Here is a 24352-nt window from a genome sequence, read left to right as displayed (position 1 = left end):
CTCTCCTTCCCCTTCTACCTCCCCGATAGGGCTTTCCAAGAGGATCCATTAGGCTCTGGACACAGACATAGTTCTACCTCCCCGATAGGGCTTTCCAAGAGGATCCATTAGGCTCTGGACACAGATATAGTTCTACTTCCCCGATAGGGCTTTCCAAGAGGATCCATTAGGCTCTGGACACAGATATAGTTCTACTTCCCCGATAGGGCTTTCCAAGAGGATCCATTAGGCTCTGGACACAGACATAGTTCTACCTCCCCGATAGGGCTTTCCAAGAGGATCCATTAGGCTCTGGACACAGATATAGTTCTACCTCCTACACACACACACATCTGGGGAGGCTCTAACAGCTAGAGATCCAGACAGCAGGGGATGCTGGGATGGGGATTGTTTTAAAAATCAGAGGTCTTAAAAATGTCAGAGAAAGGCCAGCGACAGCAGCAAAGTCCTGTATGGCAATACTTTGAGAAGTTAAATGAGAAGGAGGTGAATTGAGGGACAGTAATGGTAGTACAGGTACATCTGAAAGGGGCGCACGGTGAGACCCAAACCGGGCAGAAGGGCAATGTGTATTCACCTGGAATTGATTATCTTTTCTTCTTATCGTTTTCACAGAAAACCAATTAAAAAATGGCAGTTCAAACGTAACAAAAATGTTCAATATGTCACATCACTACTCTAAACTAAGTCCTTATAGTAGTGAAAGTTATTATTACAAAGTTACACATGGACATGTGTGCACATTGACACAGGACACTGGCAGATGTTATCACACACACTGTAACAGGACACTGGCAGATGTTAATCACACACACTGTAACAGGACACTGGCAGCCGCCATCACACACACTGTAACAGGACACTGGCAGCCGCCATCACACAGACTGTAACAGGACACTGGCAGCCGCCATCACACACACTAACAGGACACTGGCAGCCGCCATCACACACACTAACAGGACACTGGCAGCCGCCATCACACACACTGTAACAGGACACTGGCAGCCGCCATCACACACACTGTAACAGGACACTGGCAGCCGCCATCACACACTAACAGGACACTGGCAGATGTTATCACACACACTGTAACAGGACACTGGCAGCATCCATCACACACACTGTAACAGGACACTGGCAGCCGCCATCACACACACTGTAACAGGACACTGGCAGATGTTAATCACACACACTGTAACAGGACACTGGCAGCCTCCATCACACACACTAACAGGACACTGGCAGATGTTATCACGCACACTGTAACAGGACACTGGCAGCCGCCATTACACACACTGTAACAGGACACTGGCAGCCGCCATCACACACACTGTAACAGGACACTGGCAGATATTATCACACACACTGTAACAGGACACTGGCAGCCTCCATCACACACACTGTAACAGGACACTGGCAGCCGCCATCACACACACTGTAACAGGACACTGGCAGCCGCCATCACACACACTGTAACAGGACACTGGCAGATGTTATCACACACACTGTAACAGGACACTGGCAACCTCCATCACACACGCTGTAACAGGACACTGGCAGCCGCCATCACACACACTAACAGGACACTGGCAGATGTTATCACACACACTGTAACAGGACACTGGCAGCCGCCATCACACACACTGTAACAGGACACTGGCAGATGTTATCACACACACTAACAGGACACTGGCAGATGTTATCACACACACTGTAACAGGACACTGGCAGCCGCCATCACACACACTGTAACAGGACACTGGCAGCCGCCATCACACACACTGTAACAGGACACTGGCAGATGTTATCACACACACTGTAACAGGACACTGGCAACCTCCATCACACACGCTGTAACAGGACACTGGCAGCCGCCATCACACACACTAACAGGACACTGGCAGATGTTATCACACACACTTTAACAGGACACTGGCAGCCGCCATCACACACACTGTAACAGGACACTGGCAGCCGCCATCACACACACTGTAACAGGACACTGGCAGCCGCCATCACACACACTGTAACAGGACACTGGCAGCCGCCATCACACACACTGTAACAGGACACTGGCAGATGTTATCACACACACTGTAACAGGACACTGGCAACCTCCATCACACACGCTGTAACAGGACACTGGCAGCCGCCATCACACACACTAACAGGACACTGGCAGATGTTATCACACACACTGTAACAGGACACTGGCAGCCGCCATCACACACACTGTAACAGGACACTGGCAGATGTTATCACACACACTAACAGGACACTGGCAGATGTTATCACACACACTGTAACAGGACACTGGCAGCCGCCATCACACACACTAACAGGACACTGGCAGCCGCCATCACACACACTGTAACAGGACACTGGCAGATGTTATCACACACACTGTAACAGGACACTGGCAACCTCCATCACACACGCTGTAACAGGACACTGGCAGCCGCCATCACACACACTAACAGGACACTGGCAGATGTTATCACACACACTGTAACAGGACACTGGCAGCCGCCATCACACACACTGTAACAGGACACTGGCAGATGTTATCACACACACTAACAGGACACTGGCAGATGTTATCACACACACTGTAACAGGACACTGGCAGCCGCCATCACACACACTGTAACAGGACACTGGCAGCCGCCATCACACACACTGTAACAGGACACTGGCAGATGATATCACACACACTGTAACAGGACACTGGCAACCTCCATCACACACGCTGTAACAGGACACTGGCAGCCGCCATCACAACCATTTATCACACACACTTAACAGGACACTGGCAGCCGCCATAACACGCATCACACACACTGTAACAGGACACTGGCAGCCGCCATCACACACACTGTAACAGGACACTGGCAGCCGCCATCACACACTGTAACAGGACACTGGCAGATGTTATCACACACTAATTTCCTCTCCAATGTGAGTGTGTGTTTCCTGTGGTGTGCTGGGGCAGCAACAGACTGCCTGTCTGACGCTGAAGCATACCAACACACACACACACACACACACACACACGCACGCACGCACGCACGCACACACACACGCACGCACACCTGGTCATTCAGAGCATGATGATGCTGATGAAATACCAAGGGACAACAGCAGGAATGTTGGGTGTTCCCAAACCAAACCCTGGAAGATGAGTCTCCACGTTCTGGCTAGTAAATAATGGGTCCAGCCTGCCAGGCTACGGTTAGTTAAGACAGAGATATTTTTCCACTAGAATCTAGAGATCGGAGGAGGTTTATCATTACTGTCATTCCTCTACCTTAACCAGTCAGATCCACCATCTGGCCAAACAACACACACATACTGACTCTCTCAGACACCAACAGACCCATCCAAGTGCTTGTCTAGTGTCTCTGCTGGTCTGTGTGATACAGGGGGGTGGGACTTGGCGTAAACACTAGCGGTGTACAGTACAACTTCAAAACATTTACATAACGTTAAGGATCCCAACTTAAAGAAAAATCCCAAACCGAATTGTATTTTTATTTTTTTGTCTCCCCCTCCCCCACTTAATTCAAATTACAGTTCAGTTATCACAAAACATATTATTGTCTGTGTTTAAAGGCCTGGGGAATTTGGGTAATTCAAATAAAAACCAGAGAGGAAGAGGAGAACTTGAGGCTATTTGGTGAAATTGCAAAGCATGCATGACATGAACACGCCTTCCAGTCTCCCTGGCCTGCCAGCTCCCACTCTTCCCTAACAATGTAAGTGTGTGTTAAGTCTTCAGTGTTGCACGTACAATATCCAAACCTATTCATGGCACCGGTGACTTCGGGCCAGTCTTGCCAGCACGGGGTAGCCTACTCTTCGTTATTGCCTTATGAAATTACAGCAGGCTACCGGTAGCCTGTACAGATCAGGCTTTTCAGACTTAATGGAATGTGGCCCCTTGTAAGCATCCTGGATACGGCATGTTTGTCTGTCTGTTAAGGTAGGTTACACTACGTTTTTTTAAATGCCGACACGAAAACCTTCTCTTGTGATATGAACAGACATTTAACTTGTCTGTAAAGAAATGCCTCTTCTGAAGCCAGACTTAAATCCATCACTAGGCAACCAGAAATGTCAATCAAATAATATTGAGCTGCTGCGTGCCTCCTGCACACAGACCATTCCTTCCTAAAAAAATTAAAAAAGAGTTTAAAGTTTGTATTTAACAATGATTTACCAAGACATTTAGTAGAAATAAAACACATCTAGCTACCATAAACAACAACACAGCAGCACACCAATCAGCAACATTTATTGTTGTCAGGGAAACAACGCTGAACATTCTATTCCGGAACAGAATTCTACTGTCTGAAAAGGGTATCAATGGTCGCTATGGACCCGTTACCGTAGCAGCGTTGTGTCTGTAAAGGGTTGCGATAGATATAACTAGAACGCCCAGCCCTAGCGTCATACATACGTAATGAGAACATTATTCTGCGTTGTAAATTGGCATGGAATTTATTTAAAAAATATCTTATAGTTTTAACAGAAAACCGAGAGAATAACATTTGGCAGTTTAAACATTAGGCAAAATTCTCCATTTGTCATATCACTACCACACACACACACACACACACACACACACACACACACACACACACACACACACACACACACACACACACACACACACACACACACACACACACACACACACACACACACACACACACGGACTTCTTTAAAACCCTCAACTGCATCCCAGCCTCCACCCCTAAAAAAACACAGGACTCTCTCTCTCTTGAGTGACACACACAAACAACAGGCCTCCCACAAAGCACACATTCTGGTCACCAACCAACAGCCTACAGTACAGCTGAACCTCTTGCTAATGTCCCCATGCTGCACCAACCGCTCTCTCAACCTCCTACCCCCCTACCACATAGTTCAGTTACCTGGAGTAGTGAGCTTCTACCACCAGGAACTGAATCAACTCCTTATCTCAACGTAGGGAAGAGTAGGGTCTAGAGGGTTGCTTCAGGACAGAGTAGGGACTAGAGGGTTGCTTCAGGACAGAGTAGGGACTAGAGGGTTGCTTCAGGACAGAGTAGGGACTAGAGGGTTGCTTCAGGACAGGGTAGGGACACGAGGGTTGCTTCAGGACAGAGTAGGGACACGAGGGTTGCTTCGGGGTAGGGACTAGAGGGTTGCTTCGGGGTAGGGACTAGAGGGTTGCTTCGGGGTAGGGACTCGAGGGTTGCTTCGGGGTAGGGACTCGAGGGTTGCTTCGGGGTAGGGACTCGAGGGTTGCTTCGGGGTAGGGACTCGAGGGTTGCTTCGGGGTAGGGACTCGAGGGTTGCTTCGGGGTAGGGACTCGAGGGTTGCTTCGGGGTAGGGACTCGAGGGTTGCTTCGGGGTAGGGACTCGAGGGTTGCTTCGGGGTAGGGACTCGAGGGTTGCTTCGGGGTAGGGACTAGAGGGTTGCTTCGGGGTAGGGACTAGAGGGTTGCTTCGGGGTAGGGACTCGAGGGTTGCTTCGGGGGTAGGGACTCAGAGGGTTGCTTCGGGGTAGGGACTAGAGGGTTGCTTCGGGGTAGGGACTAGAGGGTTGCTTCGGGGTAGGGACTAGAGGGTTGCTTCGGGGTAGGGACTCGAGGGTTGCTTCGGGGTAGGGACTAGAGGGTTGCTTCGGGGTAGGGGCTAGAGGGTTGCTTCGGGGTAGGGGCTAGAGGGTTGCTTCGGGGTAGGGACTCGAGGGTTGCTTCGGGGTAGGGACTCGAGGGTTGCTTCAGGGTAGGGGCTAGAGGGTTGCATCAGGGTAGGGCCTAAAGGGTTGCTTCAGGGTAGGGGCTAGAGGGTTGCTTCGGGGTAGGGACTAGAGGGTTGCTTCAGTACAGGGTAGGGGGTAGAGGTTGCTTCAAGGCAGGGTAGGGCCTAGAGGGTTGCTTCGGTACAAGGTAGGGCTTGGAGGGATGCTTCAGGGTAGGGACTAGAGGCTTGCTTCAGGACAGGGTAGGGCCTAGAGGGTCTCACACAGGAATAATCCCTCTATCATAGTCATGCTCAATCCCCCTCGCTCAACTTTACAGGTTAATGATTGGGATCCCCACCGTGAGAGACGTACAGAGATCAGACTTAGGTGAACTAACACATGAATGTGTTGTAATAGGAGAACGGTTAGGGCCAGAGCACCGCCAGGCAGTAGATTCCCCTCGCTCAACTTCTATAGAGATAGAGATATATAGAGAGATATATATATATAGAGATATTAGGTGAACGAGGGGGATGTAATAGGAGAACGGTTAGGGCCGGAGCACCGCCAGGCAGTAGATTCCCCTCTATTAGGTGAACGAGGGGGATGTAATAGGAGAACGGTTAGGGCCAGAGCACCGCCAGGCAGTAGATTCCCCTCTATTAGGTGAACGAGGGGGATGTAATAGGAGAACGGTTAGGGCCAGAGCACCGCCAGGCAATAGATTCCCCTCGCTCAACTTCTATAGAGATAGAGATATATAGAGAGATATATATATAGAGATATTAGGTGAACGAGGGGGATGTAATAGGAGAACGGTTAGGGCCGGAGCACCGCCAGGCAGTAGATTCCCCTCTATTAGGTGAACGAGGGGGATGTAATAGGGGAACGGTTAGGGCCAGAGCACCGCCAGGCAGTAGATTCCCCTCTATTAGGTGAACGAGGGGGATGTAATAGGGGAACGGTTAGGGCCAGAGCACCGCCAGGCAGTAGATTCCCCTCTATTAGGTGAACGAGGGGGATGTAATAGGGGAACGGTTAGGGCCAGAGCACCGCCAGGCAGTAGATTCCCCTCTATTAGGTGAACGAGGGGGATGTAATAGGGGAACGGTTAGGGCCAGAGCACCGCCAGGCAGTAGAGCCACGTATGTCAGACACAGATCACCCTGAGAGAGGTCTGATGCCTTCCATTACTTCCACAGGCAGAGAGAGAAAGATCACTGCTCAAAAAAATAAAGGGAACACTAAAATAACACATCCTAGATCACATCCTTCCATGAATGAAATAATCTTATTAAATACTTTTTTCTTTACATAGTTGAATGTGCTGACAACAAAATCACACAAAAATAAATCAATGGAAATCCAATTTATCAACCCATGGAGGTCTGGATTTGGAGTCACACTCAAAATTAAAGTGGAAAACCACACTACAGGCTGATCCAACGTTGATGTAATGTCCTTAAAACAAGTCAAAATGAGGCTCAGTAGTGTGTGTGGACTCCACGTGCCTGTATGACCTCCCTACAACGCCTGGGCATGCTCCTGATGAGGTGGTGGATGGTCTCCTGAGGGATCTCCTCCCAGACCTGGACTAAAGCATCCGCCAACTCCTGGACAGTCTGTGGTGCAACGTGGCGTTGGTGGATGGAGCGAGACATGATGTCCCAGATGTGCTCAATTGGATTCAGGTCTGGGGAACGGGCGGGCCAGTCCATAGCATCAATGCATCCTCTTGCAGGAACTGCTGACACACTCCAGCCACATGAGGTCTAGCATTGTCTTGCATTAGGAGGAACCCAGGGCCAACCGCACCAGCATATGGTCTCACAAGGGGTCTGAGGATCTCATCTCGGTACCTAATGGCAGTCAGGCTACCTCTGGCGAGCACATGGAGGGCTGTGCGGCCCCCCAAAGAAATGCCACCCCACACCATGACTGACCCACCGCCAAACCGGTCATGCTGGAGGATGTTGCAGGCAGCAGAACGTTCTCCACGGCGCCTCCAGACTCTGTCACGTCTGTCACGTGCTCAGTGTGAACCTGCTTTCATCTGTGAAGAGCACAGGGCGCCAGTGGCGAATTTGCCAATCTTGGTGTTCTCTGGCAAATGCCAAACGTCCTGCACGGTATTGGGCTGTAAGCACAACCCCCACCTGTGGACGTCGGGCCCTCATACCACCCTCATGGAGTCTGTTTCTGACCATTTGAGCAGACACATGCACATTTGTGGCCTGCTGGAGGTCATTTTGCAGGGCTCTGGTAGTGCTCCTCCTGCTCCTCCTTGCACAAAGGCGGAGGTAGCGGTCCTGCTGCTGGGTTGTTGCCCTCCTACGGCCTCCTCCATGTCTCCTGATGTACTGGCCTGTCTCCTGGTAGCGCCTCCATGCTCTGGACACTACGCTGACAGACACAGCAAACCTTCTTGCCACAGCTCGCATTGATGTGCCATCCTGGATGAGCTGCACTACCTGAGCCACTTGTGTGGGTTGTAGACTCCGTCTCATGCTACCACTAGAGTGAAAGCACTGCCAGCATTCAAAAGTGACCAAAACATCAGCCAGGAAGCATAAGAACTGAGAAGTGGTCTGTGGTTACCACCTGCAGAACCACTCATTTATTGGGGGTGTCTTGCTAATTGCCTATAATTTCCATCTGTTGTCTATTCCATTTGCACAACAGCATGTGAAATGTATTGTCAATCAGTGTTGCTTCCTAAGTGGACAGTCTGATTTCAGAGAAGTGTGATTGACTTGGAGTTACATTGTGTTGTTTAAGTGTTCCCTTTATTTTTTTGAGCAGTATATATATATATATATATATATATATATATATATATATATATATATGAGAGAGGTCTGATGCATTCCATTACTTCCACAGGCAGAGATGGGGATAGATATATATATAAATATATATATGAGAGAGAGAGAGCCCTGTTAAAGCCATAGTCCTGCTGCAGCCTGACAGGAAGGAGAAATCCACACGGTTAGTTCTACAGCTGCTGTTCTGCTCTCACAGTCTGCTTCAGCCTGGCCTGTCCTAGAGTTGTCAGGAAAATACCAATTCCCTCACTTCGTCTCAGGCAGAGAGAGAGATAGAGATAATTAGAGAAGCTCTCATGTCAAATGTTATTGAAGTACTATGGCTGCAGGTTCACCTGCCTCATCTAAAACCTATTATTGTGGGGTGTTGCTATAGGCCACCAAGTGTAAATGGTCAGTATCTAAATAATGTGTGAAATGTTTGATAGTGTATGTGATGTAAACAGAGAGGTCTACTTTCTTAGGTACCTGAATATTGACTGGTTTTCATCAAGCTGTCCCCTCAAGAGGAAGCTTCTCACTGTAACCAGTGCCTGTAATCTTACCCCACCAGACATGCCACCAGGGGTCTTTACACAGTTCCCAAATCCAGAACAGGCTCAAGAAAGCGTACAGTATCACATAGAGGCATTATTGCATGGAACTTCCTTCCATCTCATATTGTTCAAGTGAACAGAAAACCTGGTTTCATAAAACAGATGAAGCAACACCTCATGACAACACCGCTCCCGTATTGGACCTAGATAGTTTGTGTGTATGTATTGATATGTAGGCTACGTGTGCCGTTTTTAAAACGTGTGTAGTTCTGTCCTGTATTAAGTCATGTTTAATGATCTGTGTGGACCCCAGGAAGAGCCGTTGCATCTTCCACAACAGCTAATGCGGATCCTAATAAACTACTAAATACCAAAGTGCATGCACACACTCCTATTGAATATGTGCTCATCTGTATTGTGAATAGGCCTAGTTTATCAATAGAGAAAGACCATTCAAATACATTTTTGTTAGATTGATAAAAAAAGAAAGTCAAATTCATTGTATGATTGATTCATTAACTCATACACGGCTGTCTTAAAAAAAAAATACATCAAAAAAATATATATAGAATGTAAATGTTGCTGAATTCAAAAGATGGTCACCGATTGAACAGAGCAGTAGTTGAGTTTATCTGTCTGGATACAGTGAACAGAACAGTAGCTGAGTTTTTTCTTGATCCAGTGAACAGAGCAGTAGCTGAGTTTATCTGTCTGGATCCAGTGAACAGAACAGTAGCAGAGTTTATCTGTCTGGATCCAGTGAACAGAGCAGTAGCAGAGTTTATCTGGATCCAGTGAACAGAGCAGTAGCAGAGTTTCTGTCTGGATCCAGTGAACAGAACAGTAGCAGAGTTTTTTCTTGATCCAGTGAACAGAACAGTAGCTGAGTTTATCTGTCTGGATCCAGTGAACAGAGCAGTAGCTGAGTTTGTCTGGATGCAGTGAACAGAGCAGTAGCAGAGATTCTGTCTGGATCCAGTGAACAGAGCAGTAGCAGAGTTTCTGTCTGGATCCAGTGAACAGAACAGTAGCTGAGTTACTGTCAGGATCCAGTGCCATTCTGGGACTTTGGTGCCGTGGTATCGTTCTGGTATCCAGTATTGGAATACTAAACCTGGTATCGAAGTCAAAATTCTGGCATCGTGACAACACTAATACACACATCACAACTGCTCCTACCAGACTCTTACTATGATCCCTAAATACTCCCCTTCCCCAAAACATGTGTAAATACAGGACTATAAATTGTGCCTTCCTGTATTATACCATGTGTATCCTGTTCATACGACTAATAAAGTCTCTCTGTCAGCCCTGGCCTCTGTGTGAGAGACAGAGAATGGAAATACCCCTCCACAATGAGACCCTTTATCCTCTTCTGGTCTAATCATAGGTACTCTGATGGAAGCCTCTTTCTATACCCGCTCACACAAGAGCTAAATTTCACCGCCATTCTTCTGTTCATGGGCTGAAAGAGACAACGACTAGAACCATCCCCAAAATATATCTACTGACTGAATCATTGTGTCAAGCTATTACCAGGCTGTTAGACAACTCAACTCATCTCAACACACACACACACACACACACACACACACACACACACACACACACACACACACACACACACACACACACACACACGCGAGGGAACTCAGCAAACTGAAGCCATTAAATAGAAATGAGAATGAGAACACAAACATTTCTCTTTTGTGTGAGGAACTCCTGAACCTGAGAGAGTCATTAACACCTTCTAAATACTTCTACAACGTCACCTCTTCTGTTCTGTCTGCCACCTTCTCCTTCTCTCCCTCTCCCCTTCTCCCTCTCCCCTTCTCCCTCTCTCCCTCTGCATGCTTTCATAAATTCAACCACCTCCTCACCACCTCCTTTCATCAGACGCTGTACGAAATGCCAAGACTGTTAAGGACTGCATTCAGTTTCTGCTTAGAGTAAAATCAACACATTTCTTTTAACGGAATATAAAAATAGGCAACATCTGCCTTGTATGATGCATGCTGAGAAGAAAGGCCAGGATTCAAGACACAAAAGCACAACAATAAAGAAACGCACACAAACACAGCCTGAGCTGGGCAGAACTCCACATCCCAGAGGCCAGTAGAGGACAGGAGCAGAAAGCTCCAGAAGGCTTCAACCATAACCAGGAGTAGGAGTGAGAGAGACTAGAGAGAGAGAGAGACTAGAGAGAGAGACTAGAGAGAGAGAGAGACTAGAGAGAGAGAGACTAGAGAGAGACATCATAACCTATTAGATTCCTCAGGTCATTTGGAATGGATAACATTGCTTAGGTAATCAACAATAATTCTAATATTGTTTCAAACAGGTTTATGTAGAATTGATTAACACTTTCGTTATGATCTCTTCCAATACAGTTTCGCAACTAGAGAGAGAGACTAGAGAGAGACAGGAGAGAAAGACACTAGAGAGAGACTAGAGAGAGACTAGAGAAAGAGAGAGACAAGAGAGAGAGAAACTAGAGAAAGACACTAGAGAGAGACAAGAGAGAGAGACTAGAGAAAGACACTAGAGAGAGACTAGAGAGAGAGACTAGAGAGAGAGACTAGAGAAAGACACTAGAGAGAGACTAGAGAGAGACTAGAGAGAAAGACACTAGAGAGAGACTAGAGAGAGACTAGAGAAAGACACTAGAGAGAGACTAGAGAGAGACTAGAGAAAGACACTAGAGAGAGACAAGAGAGAGAGAGACTAGAGAAAGACACTAGAGAGAGACAAGAGAGAGAGACTAGAGAAAGACACTAGAGAGAGACGAGAGAGAGACTAGAGAGAGAGACTAGAGAAAGACACTAGAGAGACTAGAGAGAGAGAGAGAGAGACTAGAGAGAGAGACTAGAGAGAGAGACTAGAGAAAGACACTAGAGAGACTAGAGAGAGAGAGAGAGAGAGAGACTAGAGAGAGAGACTAGAGAGAGAGACTAGAGAAAGACACTAGAGAGAGACTAGAGAGAGACTAGAGAAAGACACTAGAGAGAGACAAGAGAGAGAGAGACTAGAGAAAGACACTAGAGAGAGACAAGAGAGAGAGACTAGAGAAAGACACTAGAGAGAGACGAGAGAGAGACTAGAGAGAGAGACTAGAGAAAGACACTAGAGAGACTAGAGAGAGAGAGAGAGAGACTAGAGAGAGAGAGAGAGAGACTAGAGAGAGAGAGACTAGAGAAAGACACTAGAGAGACTAGAGAGAGACTAGAGAGAGACTAGAGAAAGACACTAGAGAGACTAGAGAGAGAGAGACTAGAGAGAGAGAGAGACTAGAGAGAGAGAGACTAGAGAAAGACACTAGAGAGACTAGAGAGAGAGAGTGAGAGAGACTAGAGAGAGAGACTAGAGAAAGACACTAGAGAGACTAGAGAGAGAGAGTGAGAGAGACTAGAGAGAGAGACTAGAGAAAGACACTAGAGAGACTAGAGAGAGAGTGAGAGAGACTAGAGAGAGACTAGAGAAAGACACTAGAGAGACTAGAGAGAGAGTGAGAGAGACTAGAGAGAGAGAGACTAGAGAGAGAGAGAGAGAGACTAGAGAGAGACTAGAGAAAGACACTAGAGAGACTAGAGAGAGAGTGAGAGAGACTAGAGAGAGAGAGAGACTAGAGAGAGAGAGACTAGAGAGAGAGAGAGAGAGAGAGAGAGAGAGACTAGAGAGAGAGACTAGAGAAAGACACTAGAGAGACTAGAGAGAGAGAGAGAGAGAGAGACTAGAGAGAGAGACTAGAGAAAGACACTAGAGAGACTAGAGAGAGAGAGTGAGAGACTAGAGAGAGAGACTAGAGAAAGACACTAGAGAGACTAGAGAGAGAGAGACTAGAGAGAGGGAGAGACTAGAGAGAGAGACTAGAGAAAGACACTAGAGAGACTAGAGAGAGAGAGAGACTAGAGAGAGAGACTAGAGAGAGAGACTAGAGAAAGACACTAGAGAGACTAGAGAGAGAGAGTGAGAGAGACTAGAGAGAGACTAGAGAAAGACACTAGAGAGACTAGAGAGAGAGACTAGAGAGAGACTAGAGAGAGAGAGACTAGAGAGAGAGAGAGACTAGAGAGAGAGAGACTAGAGAGAAAGAGAGAGAGAGAGAGAGAGAGAGACTAGAGAGAGAGACTAGAGAGAGAGAGAGAGAGACTAGAGAGAGAGACTAGAGAGAGAGAGAGACTAGAGAGAGACTAGAGAGACTAGAGAGAGACTAGAGAAAGACACTAGAGAGAGACTAGAGAAAGACACTAGAGAGACGAGAGAGAGAGTGAGAGAGACTAGAGAGAGAGACTAGAGAGACTAGAGAAAGACACTAGAGAGAGAGTGAGAGAGACTAGAGAGAGAGAGAGAGAGAGAGAGACTAGAGAGAGAGAGACTAGAGAGAGAGAGACTAGAGAGAGAGAGACTAGAGAGAGAGAGACTAGAGAGAGAGAGACTAGAGAGACTAGAGAGAGAGAGAGAGAGACTAGAGAGAGACTAGAGAAAGACACTAGAGAGACTAGAGAGAGAGTGAGAGAGACTAGAGAGAGAGAGAGAGAGACTAGAGAGAGAGAGACTAGAGAGAGAGAGAGACTAGAGAGAGGGAGAGACTAGAGAGAGAGACTAGAGAGAGAGACTAGAGAGAGAGACTAGAGAAAGACACTAGAGAGACTAGAGAGAGAGAGAGAGAGACTAGAGAGAGAGACTAGAGAGAGAGAGAGACTAGAGAAAGACACTAGAGAGACTAGAGAGAGAGAGTGAGAGAGACTAGAGAGAGACTAGAGAAAGACACTAGAGAGACTAGAGAGAGAGTGAGAGAGACTAGAGAGAGAGAGACTAGAGAGAGACTAGAGAAAGACACTAGAGAGACTAGAGAGAGAGACTAGAGAGAGACTAGAGAGAGAGAGACTAGAGAGAGAGAGAGACTAGAGAGAGAGAGACTAGAGAGAAAGAGAGAGAGAGAAAGAGAGAGAGAGAGAGACTAGAGAGAGAGACTAGAGAGAGAGAGACTAGAGAGAGAGAGAGAGAGACTAGAGAGAGAGACTAAAGAGAGAGAGAGAGAGAGACTAGAGAGAGAGACTAGAGAGAGAGAGAGACTAGAGAGAGACTAGAGAAAGACACTAGAGAGACGAGAGAGAGAGTGAGAGAGACTAGAGAGAGAGACTAGAGAGACTAGAGAAAGACACTAGAGAGAGTGAGAGAGACTAGAGAGAGAGAGAGAGAGAGAGACTAGAGAGAGAGAGACTAGAGAGAGAGAGACTAGAGAGAGAGAGACTAGAGAGAGAGAGACTAGAGAGACTAGAGAGAGAGAGACTAGAGAGAGAGAGAGACTAGAGAGAGAGAGACTAGAGAGAGAGACTAGAGAGAGAGACTAGAGAGAGAGTGAGAGAGACTAGAGAGAGAGAGACTAGAGAGAGAGACTAGAGAAAGACACTAGAGAGACTAGAGAGAGAGTGAGAGACTAGAGAGAGAGTGAGAGACTAGAGAGAGAGACTAGAGAAAGACACTAGAGAGAGAGACTAGAGAGAGAGAGACTAGAGAGAGAGACTAGAGAAAGACACTAGAGAGACTAGAGAGAGAGTGAGAGAGACTAGAGAGAGAGTGAGAGAGACTAGAGAGAGAGTGAGAGAGACTAGAGAGAGAGTGAGAGAGACTAGAGAGAGAGTGAGAGAGACTAGAGAGAGAGACTAGAGAGAGAGAGAGACTAGAGAAAGACACTAGGTTAGTCGAGGTAATTTGTACATGTAGGTAGGTATAAAGTGACTACGCAGAGAAAATAAACAGCAAGTCGCAGCAGTGTAAAAATCAAATGGGGGGGGGGTCAATGTAAATAGTCTGGGTGGCCATTCGATTAATTGTTCAGTAGTCTTATGGGTTGAGGGTAGAAGCTGTTAAGGAGCCTTATGGACCTAGACTTGGCGCTCCTGTATCACTTGCCGTGCGGTAGCAGAGAGAACAGTCTATGACCATTTTTGGGGCCTTCCTCTGACACCGCCTGGTATAGAGGTCCTGGATGTCAGGAAGCTTGGCCCCAGTGATGTACTGGGCCGTACGCACTACCCTCTAACGCCTTACGGTCTGATGCCGAGGTTGCCATACCAGGCGGTGATGCAATCGGTGAGGATGCTCTCGATGGTGCAGCTGTAGAACTGTTTGAGGATCTGGGGACCCATGCCAAATCTTTTCAGTCTCCTGAGGGGGAAAAAGTGTTTTCGTGCCCTCTTCACAACTGTCTTGGTGTGTTTGGACGATGATATTTTGTTGGTGAAGTGGACACCAAGGAACTTGAAACTCTCGACCCGCTCCACAACAGCCCGTCAGGAAGTCCAGGATCCAGTTGCAGAGGGAGGTATTTAGTCCCAGGATCCTTAGCTTAGTGATGAGCTTTGTGGGCACTATGGCGTTGAACGTTGAGCTGTAGTCAATGAACAGCATTCTCACATCAAGTGCCTTTGGAAAGTATTCAGACCCCTTGACTTCTTCCACATTTTGTTTGGTTACAGCCTTATTCTAAAACAGATTTGTTTTTTCTCCCCTCATCAATCTACACACAAAACCCCATAACGACAATGCAAAAACTGTTGTTTTTTTTTTTAAATACGTTTGCCAATTTACTAAAAACAGAAATACCTTATTTACATACACCACCGTTCAAAAGTTTGGGGTCACTTAGAAATGTCCCTGTTTTTGAAAGAAAATACCATTTTTTGGCGATTAAAATAATGTCAAATTGTTCAGACAGACATTGTTAATGTTGTTAATGACTATTGTAGAAAACTCTTTTTCAATTATGTTAGCACAACTGAAAACTGTTGTGTTGATTAAAGAAGCAATAAAACTGGCCTTCTTTAGACTAGTTGAGTATCTGGAGCATCAGCATTTGTGGGTTCGATTACAGGCTCAAAATGGGCAGAAACAAAGGACTTCCTTCTGAAACTCGTCAGTCTATTCTTGTTCTGAGAAACGAAAGGCTATTCCATGCGAGAAATTGCCAAGAAACTGAAGATCTCGTACAACGCTGTGTACTACTCCCTTCACAGAACATTGCAAACTGGCTCTAACCAGAATAGAAAGAGTGGGAGGCCCCGGTGCATAACTGAGCAAGAGAACAAGTAGATTGGAGTGTCTAGTTTGAGAAACAGAAACCTCACAGGTCCTTAACTGGCAGCTTCATTAAAAAGTACACGCAATACACCAGTCTCAACGTCAACAGTGAAAAGGCGAATCAGGGATGATGGCCTTCTAGGCAGAGTTGCAAAGAAAAAGACTCAGGCTGGCCAATAAAAATAAAAGATTAAGATGGGCAAAAGAACACAGACACTGGACAGAGGAAGATTGGAAAAAAGTGTTATGGACAGACAAATCTAAGTTTGAGGTGTTCGGATCACAAAGAAGAACCTTCATGAGATGCAGAAAAAGTGAAAAGATGCTGGAGGAGTGTTTGATGTCATCTGTTAAGCATGGTGGAGGCAATGTGGTGGTCTGGGGGTGCTTTGGTGGTGGTAAAGTGGGAGATTTGTACATGGTAAAAGGGATCTTGAAGAAGGAAGGCTATCACTCCATTTTGCAACGCCATGGCATACCCTGTGGACGGCGCTTAATTGGAGCCAATTTCCCCCTACAACAGGACAATGAACCAAAGCACAGCTCCAAACTATGCAAGAACTATTTAGGGAAGAAGCAGTCAGCTGGTATTCTGTCTATAATGGAGTAGCCAGCACAGTCACCGGATCTCAACCATATTGAGCTTTTGTGGGAGCAGCTTGACCGTATGGTACGTAAGAAGTGCCCATCAAGCCAATCCAACTTGTGGGAGGTGCTTCAGGAAGCATGGGGTGAAATCTCTTCAGATTACTTCAACAAATTGACAACTAGAATGCCAAAGTTCTGCAAGGCTGTAATTGCTGCAAATGGAAGATTTTGACAAAAGCAAAGTTTGAAGGACACAATTATTTCAATAAAAAAATATATATATTTATAACCTTGTCCATGTCTTGACTATATATATCCTATTCATTTTGCAACTAATTTCATATATGTTTTTATGGAAAACAAGGACATTTCTAAGTGACCCCAAACTTTGAACAGTAGTGTAGGTATTCAGACCCTTTGATATGAGGCTCTAAATTGAGCTCTGGTGTATCCTGTCTCCATTGATCATCCTTGATGTTTCTACAACTTGATTGGTGTCACCGCCGGTGTAGTAGGATTCAATCTTAGTCCTGTATTGACGCTTTGCCTGTTTGATGGGTCGTCTGAGGGCATAGCAGGATTTCTTATAAGCGTCCGGATTAGTGTCCCGCTCCTTGAAAATCGGCAGCTCTAGCCTTGAGTTCGGATGTTGCCTGTAATCCACGGCTTCTGTTTGGGATATGTACGTACGATCAGTGTGGGGAACGACGTCGTCGATGCACTTATCTGATGAAGCCAGTGACTGATGTGGTGCACTCCTCAATGCCATTGGATGAATCCCGGAACATATTCCAGTCTTTGCTAGCGAAACAGTCCTGTAGCGTAGCATCCGCATCATCTGACCACTTCCTTTTGAGCGAGTTACTGGTACTTCCTGCTTTAGTTTTTGCTTGTAAGCAGGAATGAGGAGGATAGAAATATGGTCAGATTTGCCAAATGGAGGGTGAGGGAGAGCGTCGCTGTGTGTGGAGAAAAAGGTGGTCTAGAGTTTTTTTTCCTCTGGTTGCACATGTGACATGCTGGTAGAAATGAGGCAAAACGGATTGAAGTTTGCCTGCATTAAAGTCCCCGGCCACTAGGTTTTCCTGCGTGAAAAAAAATGAATTCCGTATTAGGGCGACGCCTAAGTTTAACTTGCTAGTTATCGAAGTAAGTGGCTAAATTAATAAGGTGACGGGGCATCATATAGTGTTAGCTTTCTGCCGTGTTTGAGAAGGCAAAGCTCTTTGGATGAGTTCTCTCTACAGATGCTACAGTATCTTGATTTCCTTGCATTTTTCTCCCCTCCGTTCTGGGCCCGTCTGCTCCTCCCCCAGCTTCTCCGAGCAGAGCATTGCCCTAGCGAATCCCAAACACAACAGAATTGTTCTTCCTACAGACAAGCATGAGTCAAAAAACTTTGTTCATTTGCACAATGTCTCTCGTTCACATTCTCTTGTAAAATGTCCAAACTCACCAAAAACAACATCCGGTAGCTCCTACCCTGTATATGCATAACTTTATGAACTACAATGCCTGCCTTTACAATTAATTTATTTTCGTTTGAGCTCGGATATTTAGCTAGTAGCCACAATTGAAATTCGCTATTACTTGTGCTAATTTTGTTAGAATTGTGGTAATAGATGTCCAATGGGCTTTGTTGCTTTTAGCCCTCTCTCTCACAATGCTATGGTATGAGTTCATCATTATAAGGCTAGTGAAATAGTGACCCTGCACGGGGTCAGGGTGAGGTGTGTGTGTATCAGGCCTGGGTAGGCACTGACAACACGTTCCACACTGAAGTAGAGAAGGAGAGGTTCAACCAAAAGGCCAAGTGGTGGAGCCAGTGTAGTCATCATTACTGGCTCTGTCCTGAATGGCACCCTATTCAGAATTTAGTGCACTATATTTTACCAAGGCCAATAGGGCTCTGTTCAAAAATAACACACTATGTAGGGATTAGGGCACCACTTGGGATGCAACCACTGACTAGACAGACAGACACTGCTTTATCCACTGTTACATAAATCAGACAGAGAGGAAGAGAACCATGGCAGGCAGACTGAGGTCATGTCTTCAGCCAGGTTCACAAACACACCCCTGGGCTGAGGAGATGAGCAGGCCTGCTGTCTGGGCTGGCTCTGCTATGAGCCTGGGAACTCTATCACAGTGCATGCGTGCTAAAAGTGAGACAGGGCCAACCAAAGGATAAATCAGTCCACTGGCCCAATACTACGGAACTCCTGAGGCCTGGAACACCACAGAGAGGGAGAGAGGGGTAGAGGAGGAAGAGAGGAAGCGAGAGAGAGCAAGAAAGAGGGAGGGGGGAGCGAGAGAGGAAGTGAGGGAGGGAGAGAGCGGGAGAGAGAGCGAGGGAGGGAGAGAGAGAGAGGGAGCAAGAGAGATAGGAAGCGAGGGAGGGAGAGAGCGAGGGAGGGAGACAGCGAGGGAGGGAGACAGCGAGGGAGGGAGACAGCGAGGGAGGGAACAGCGAGGGAGGGAACAGCGAGGGAGCGCGAGGGAGGGAGACAGCGAGGGAGCGCGAGGGAGGGAGAGAGGGAGCGAGAGAGCGCGAGGGAGGGAGATAGACTTGGCTCATTGGTCTTGTTTTTATCTTATGAGGAAAAGGACGTTATTTCATATATTCCGATGATCCACAGGATAGCCACGTTATCGTCACCCTGAGTTCACAAGTTCCCCCAGCAGGACATCTGGAAGACTGAAAAGCCCCAGGAAAATCACAACAGCTGCTCAACATGTCCCAGTCTTTCTGTCTCTTCAATTTAACTTCCCTCTAGATCTGTATCTACCCAGAGCTGGCCCACCGGGATCTACAACAGCAGACTAGGTCCTGATAAAGGTACCCTCACAGCCACTCTACAAACCTGGCTCAGAGGGAGAGAAAGAGGGAGGGAGGGAAGAGAGAGGGATGGAGAGGGGAATGAAGAGAAGAGAGAGAGGGATTGAGAGAAGAGGGAGGGAAGGAAGGACGGAAGGAGGAGAGAGAGGAATGGGGGGACAAGAGAGGGATGGAGAGGGGGAGGGGAATGAAGAGAAGAGAGAGAGGGATGGAGAGAAGAGGGAAGGAGGGAGGAGAGAGAGGAATGGGGGGACAAGAGAGGGCTGGCAGACAGATACACCAGAAACAGTCCTCCCAAACCACTTTTATTGTTCCAACATCTGAAAACACAAACCCAGTATAGCCCAGTACTTATGGTAAATTATGGACTGGTTTCCTGTTCCTCTTTTGCTTTTGTTCTTTTATTCAAGCCAACATGCAACACAGGCGAATGTGTCATCTCCTCCTGTAGCATCCAGTTGATGTTTAAAAACAAAACACTTACAAAAGTTACATTGACAAAGAGATGTTAGCATTCCATTTTGAATAGAGATTTTATTCCAAATGGTATTTTCAGAAACTTTCACTCTAAAACCCTTTGTTCAGAATCAAGTCTTAATTTAGACACATAACAAATTAGACCACCTTTCATTGAAACCTCAGTTTTTTTTGCTGTCAACTTTAAACCCTCCATATGAATGATAGACCCACATTCAATTTCATGGGGATTCCATTAATTGATTGATTCAGTCACAGGGCATTCTATTCTAACGAACGATTAGATAAAAGGCCTAATCTGTAAAAGTGAAAGTGTCCACCCATCCGTCATGGCAACTGGAGACATTTGTCAAGACAACAGAGCAACTGTCATAGCAACAGGTCCCCACCCAGACTGACAACTGCCGTGAGAACCCCAGCGCCAAGGACTCTGGGTAATCCTGGGTTCTAAGACAAGAGGGGGTCAGAGGCCACAAGCTTTGCGTCTCCGTAACTGGCACAGTGAGAGGGAGAAAAGGAATGTGAGAAAGAAGGGGGGGGTCTTCTGAATTAAAAGGCGTGCCAGGCGCCAAGTCTTTCTCTGGTATGCCCTCAGACCTCACCCTCCAGTCATGCAGCTAACCCAGTCTAACGAAAGGATCATTCCGTTGCCTGACTAGACATCTGGGGCCACTCTGCTCTGTTCTCAGTCTTTCCCCTATATTCATTTGGCAGTGGCGGGCCGACACTGCTAAATCGTTTTCAGAACTAACAACCACCAAAAATAAAAAAACACGAGACAGTCAGGGAGAACTTAAAATTAAAAAAATGTCATGGTGTGGTACCCATTGATTTAGTTACAATGATTGAGTCACTCAGAAGGCATAAGAATTTAAATAATAGCAGGAAACTAGCTTTAAAACAAACATTTTGTTTCTGCGGTCTCGAAAATGTTTAGTTCAGACTGTGCTATTGGCCACGCACAATACCATGAATCCCCGTCTGACAGAGAGAGAGAGAGGCTTGTTAGACGTAGGATGCACGTGTGTGTGTGTTTGCGTTCTTCTATCCTTGTGGGGACCTAAAATATTCATAAAGTCCCCACAAGGATAGTACAAGGAAAATTCTCCCTCATGGGGACTTTCCCACATCCCCATAAGGACAAAGGCTACAATTAGGGTTAGAATTCGAGTTAGGTTTAGGAAAAATAGGATTTTGAATGGAAATAAATTTTTAGGTCCCCACGAGGATAGATGAACAAAGCGTGCATGTGTGAGTGCATGTTTGCTAAGGTACAGAGCAAGGTTTCCATTAGCCGGTAATAGACAGTTTTTGGCCCATTTATTTTTTAGAAAAATCCCATAAATAAAATTGTCCAGAAATAAAAATCCATTGCGAAATAATGCTTTTTAGCCTCTTCATTGATGTAAACACATTTGACCCGTTATGCACATCGGTCTATGGGTTAATTTGCATAATTTTGTGGAAGTAAGTTGGCATGTATATATTCAATATGTATTTTATTTGTCACACAGCATATAGATACAGAGCCTTCTAGAGGACAATCTGTCAGACGGCACTTTAACAAGCTCAATCATTACGCAACAATTCTAAATGTGATCGTGTGTCAAAAATAGTTTTTGGGCAAGATTAAAAGGTAATATTTGTATTTCTCAACAGGTAACCATTGAAATGCATTGGAAGGCAGGCTTCATCAGACCACTTTGCTATGAGCTGGATGCAGGGCGCATTTTGAAAAAATAGAGCCATTTCATTGTTTCAAAACTTTACTACATATTATGAGGCATGTTTTACCTTGCTTCATAGTAGCCTAGCAAAATCCCACCATATCCGTGGAGGAAATTATTTTATAAAGACGTCCATATTGCCATAGAAACCAGTAGCCTCTTGTTTTATAGACTTCCATATTGCCATAGAAACCAGTAGCTTCTCGTTTTATAGACTTCCATATTGCCATAGAAGCCAGTAGCTTCTCGTTTTATAGACTTCCATATTGCCATAGAAACCAGTAGCTTCTTGTTTTATAAAGACTTCCATATTGCCATAGAAACCAGTAGCCTCTTGTTTTATAAAGACTTCCATATTGCCATAGAAACCAGTAGCCTCTTGTTTTATAAAGACTTCCATATTGCCATAGAAACCAGTAGCCTCTTGTTTTATAAAGACTTCCATATTGCCATAGAAACCAGTAGCATCTTGTTTTATAAAGACTTCCATATTGCCATAGAAACCAGTAGCATCTTGTTTTATAAAGACTTCCATATTGCCATAGAAACCAGTAGCTTTCTCTTATGTTCTATTGGTTATCAACTATCTTTCATGCATAGCCTCTACTGCGCTAATAAATAATACTTAACATTTTACGCTAAATATTGTCATCTGTTGCATCAGATTCATTGGTTTAAAAATAAATAAATAAATAAAATAATAATAATAATAATATGTAGCCTAGACCTACTGGTTGTATGAATCTGGGATCTATCATACCACAACTGTACAACAGTCCTTGTGCCATTTCTCCACAAGCTGATCAATAGAATACCTCAACTATGGGGGATAGAAGATTGACATAGGCAGCGCGTCCATAAGACCAGGGGAAGCTAAGCTTTTCCTAAGTAAATTGGCAAAATTATATAGCCCAATTAGCCTACTCTTGTCTATACAGAAATAAATACAATCAATCATTCAAAATAGGCTACTAAAGCATGAGTTGGTCACAGAGGATAATTAGCTTCCCCTAGCTTTAAATCACACAGAGGATAATTAGCTTCCCCTAGCCTTAAATCACACAGAGGATAATTAGCTTCCCCTAGCCTTAAATCACACAGAGGATAATTAGCTTCCCCTAGCCTTAAATCACACAGAGGATAATTAGCTTCCCCTAGCCTTAAATCACACAGAGGATAATTAGCTTCCCCTAGCCTTAAATCACACAGAGGATAATTAGCTTCCCCTAGCCTTAAATCACACAGAGGATAATTAGCTTCCCCTAGCCTTAAATCACACAGAGGATAATTAGCTTCCCCTAGCCTTAAATCACACAGAGGATAATTAGCTTCCCCTAGCCTTAAATCACACAGAGGATAATTAGCTTCCCCTAGCCTTAAATCACACAGAGGATAATTAGCTTCCCCTAGCCTTAAATCACATTGCTTACAGTCGGAAGGAAAGGCAGCCCACACAATTTAAGCAGCGCTATATGCAAATACCAAATAGATGATTGTTGAGTTGAGACTGTCAGTGAAAAGTAGAGGCCCAGCCAGGCATATCGCTATATAAAAAAAATATATAATTGTGGGAAAACATAGTTTGGAAAGCAAATGGCTATTGTTGTAAAGAGAAGACAATGAACATAGTTAAATCTGTCTCCTAGTTCAGTTAACAACAGCAGGCCTATAGCCTATCTTATTGGCACCAGCGGAGAGCTTCGGCCATATCCCCGGTGAGCACGCACTGCCCATATTCACTCATCAAATAAAAAAGGTATTTTGTCACATGCGCCGAATACAACAAGTGTAGACCTTACCGTGAAATGCTTACTTACAAGCCCTTAACCAACAGTGCAGTTCAAGAAAGAGTTAAGAAAATATTTACCAAATAAACTAAAGTAAAAAATAAGAGAACAGTCTGACTTGGTTGACTGGAGTCTCTGATAGTTTTATGGGCCTTCCTCTGACACCGCCTATTATATAGGTCCTGGATGGCAGGAAGCTTGGCCCCAGTGATGTACTGGGCCGTATGCACTACCCTCTGTATCGCCTTACGGTCAGATGCCGAGCAGTTGCCATACCAGGCAGTGATGCAACCGGTCAGGATGCTCTCGATGGTGCAGCTGTAGAACTTTTTGAGGATCTGGGGACCCATGCCAAATCTTTTCAGTTTCCTGAGGTGAAAAAGGTTTTGTTGTGCCCTCTTCACGACTGTCTTGGTGTGTTTAGACCATGATAGTTTGTTGGTGATGTGGACACCAAGGAATTTGAAACTCTCGACCCACTCCACTACAGCCCTGTCGATGTTAAATGTGGGCCCGTTCGGCCCACCTTTTCCTGTAGTACACAATCAGCTCCTTTGTCTTGCTCACATTGAGTGAGAGGATGTTGTCCTGGCACCACACTGCCAGATCTCTGACCTCCTGCCTATAGGCCGTCTGATCAGTGTTGTCTGCAAACTTTGTGGGTGAACAGGGAGTACCGTACGGGACTAGGCACGCAGCCCTGAGGGGCCACCATGTTGAGGGTCAGCGTGGCAGATGTTTTGTTGCCTACCCTA

The 24352-nt window shown here is 45.8% G+C and overlaps 1 protein-coding gene across 4 annotated transcripts in view; it reads right to left on the bottom strand.

Annotated features, from left to right (window-relative positions):
* sipa1l1 (signal-induced proliferation-associated 1 like 1) overlaps positions 1-24352 on the bottom strand; it is a 295071-nt gene that overhangs the window by 205408 nt on the left and 65311 nt on the right. The window lies entirely within an intron of this gene.

Source organism: Salmo salar, chromosome ssa06 (assembly GCF_905237065.1).
Source record: "Salmo salar chromosome ssa06, Ssal_v3.1, whole genome shotgun sequence".
Lineage (NCBI taxonomy): Eukaryota > Metazoa > Chordata > Actinopteri > Salmoniformes > Salmonidae > Salmo > Salmo salar.
Note: the sequence above shows the minus strand (reverse complement) of the source record. Positions and strands in the feature narration are given on the sequence as shown.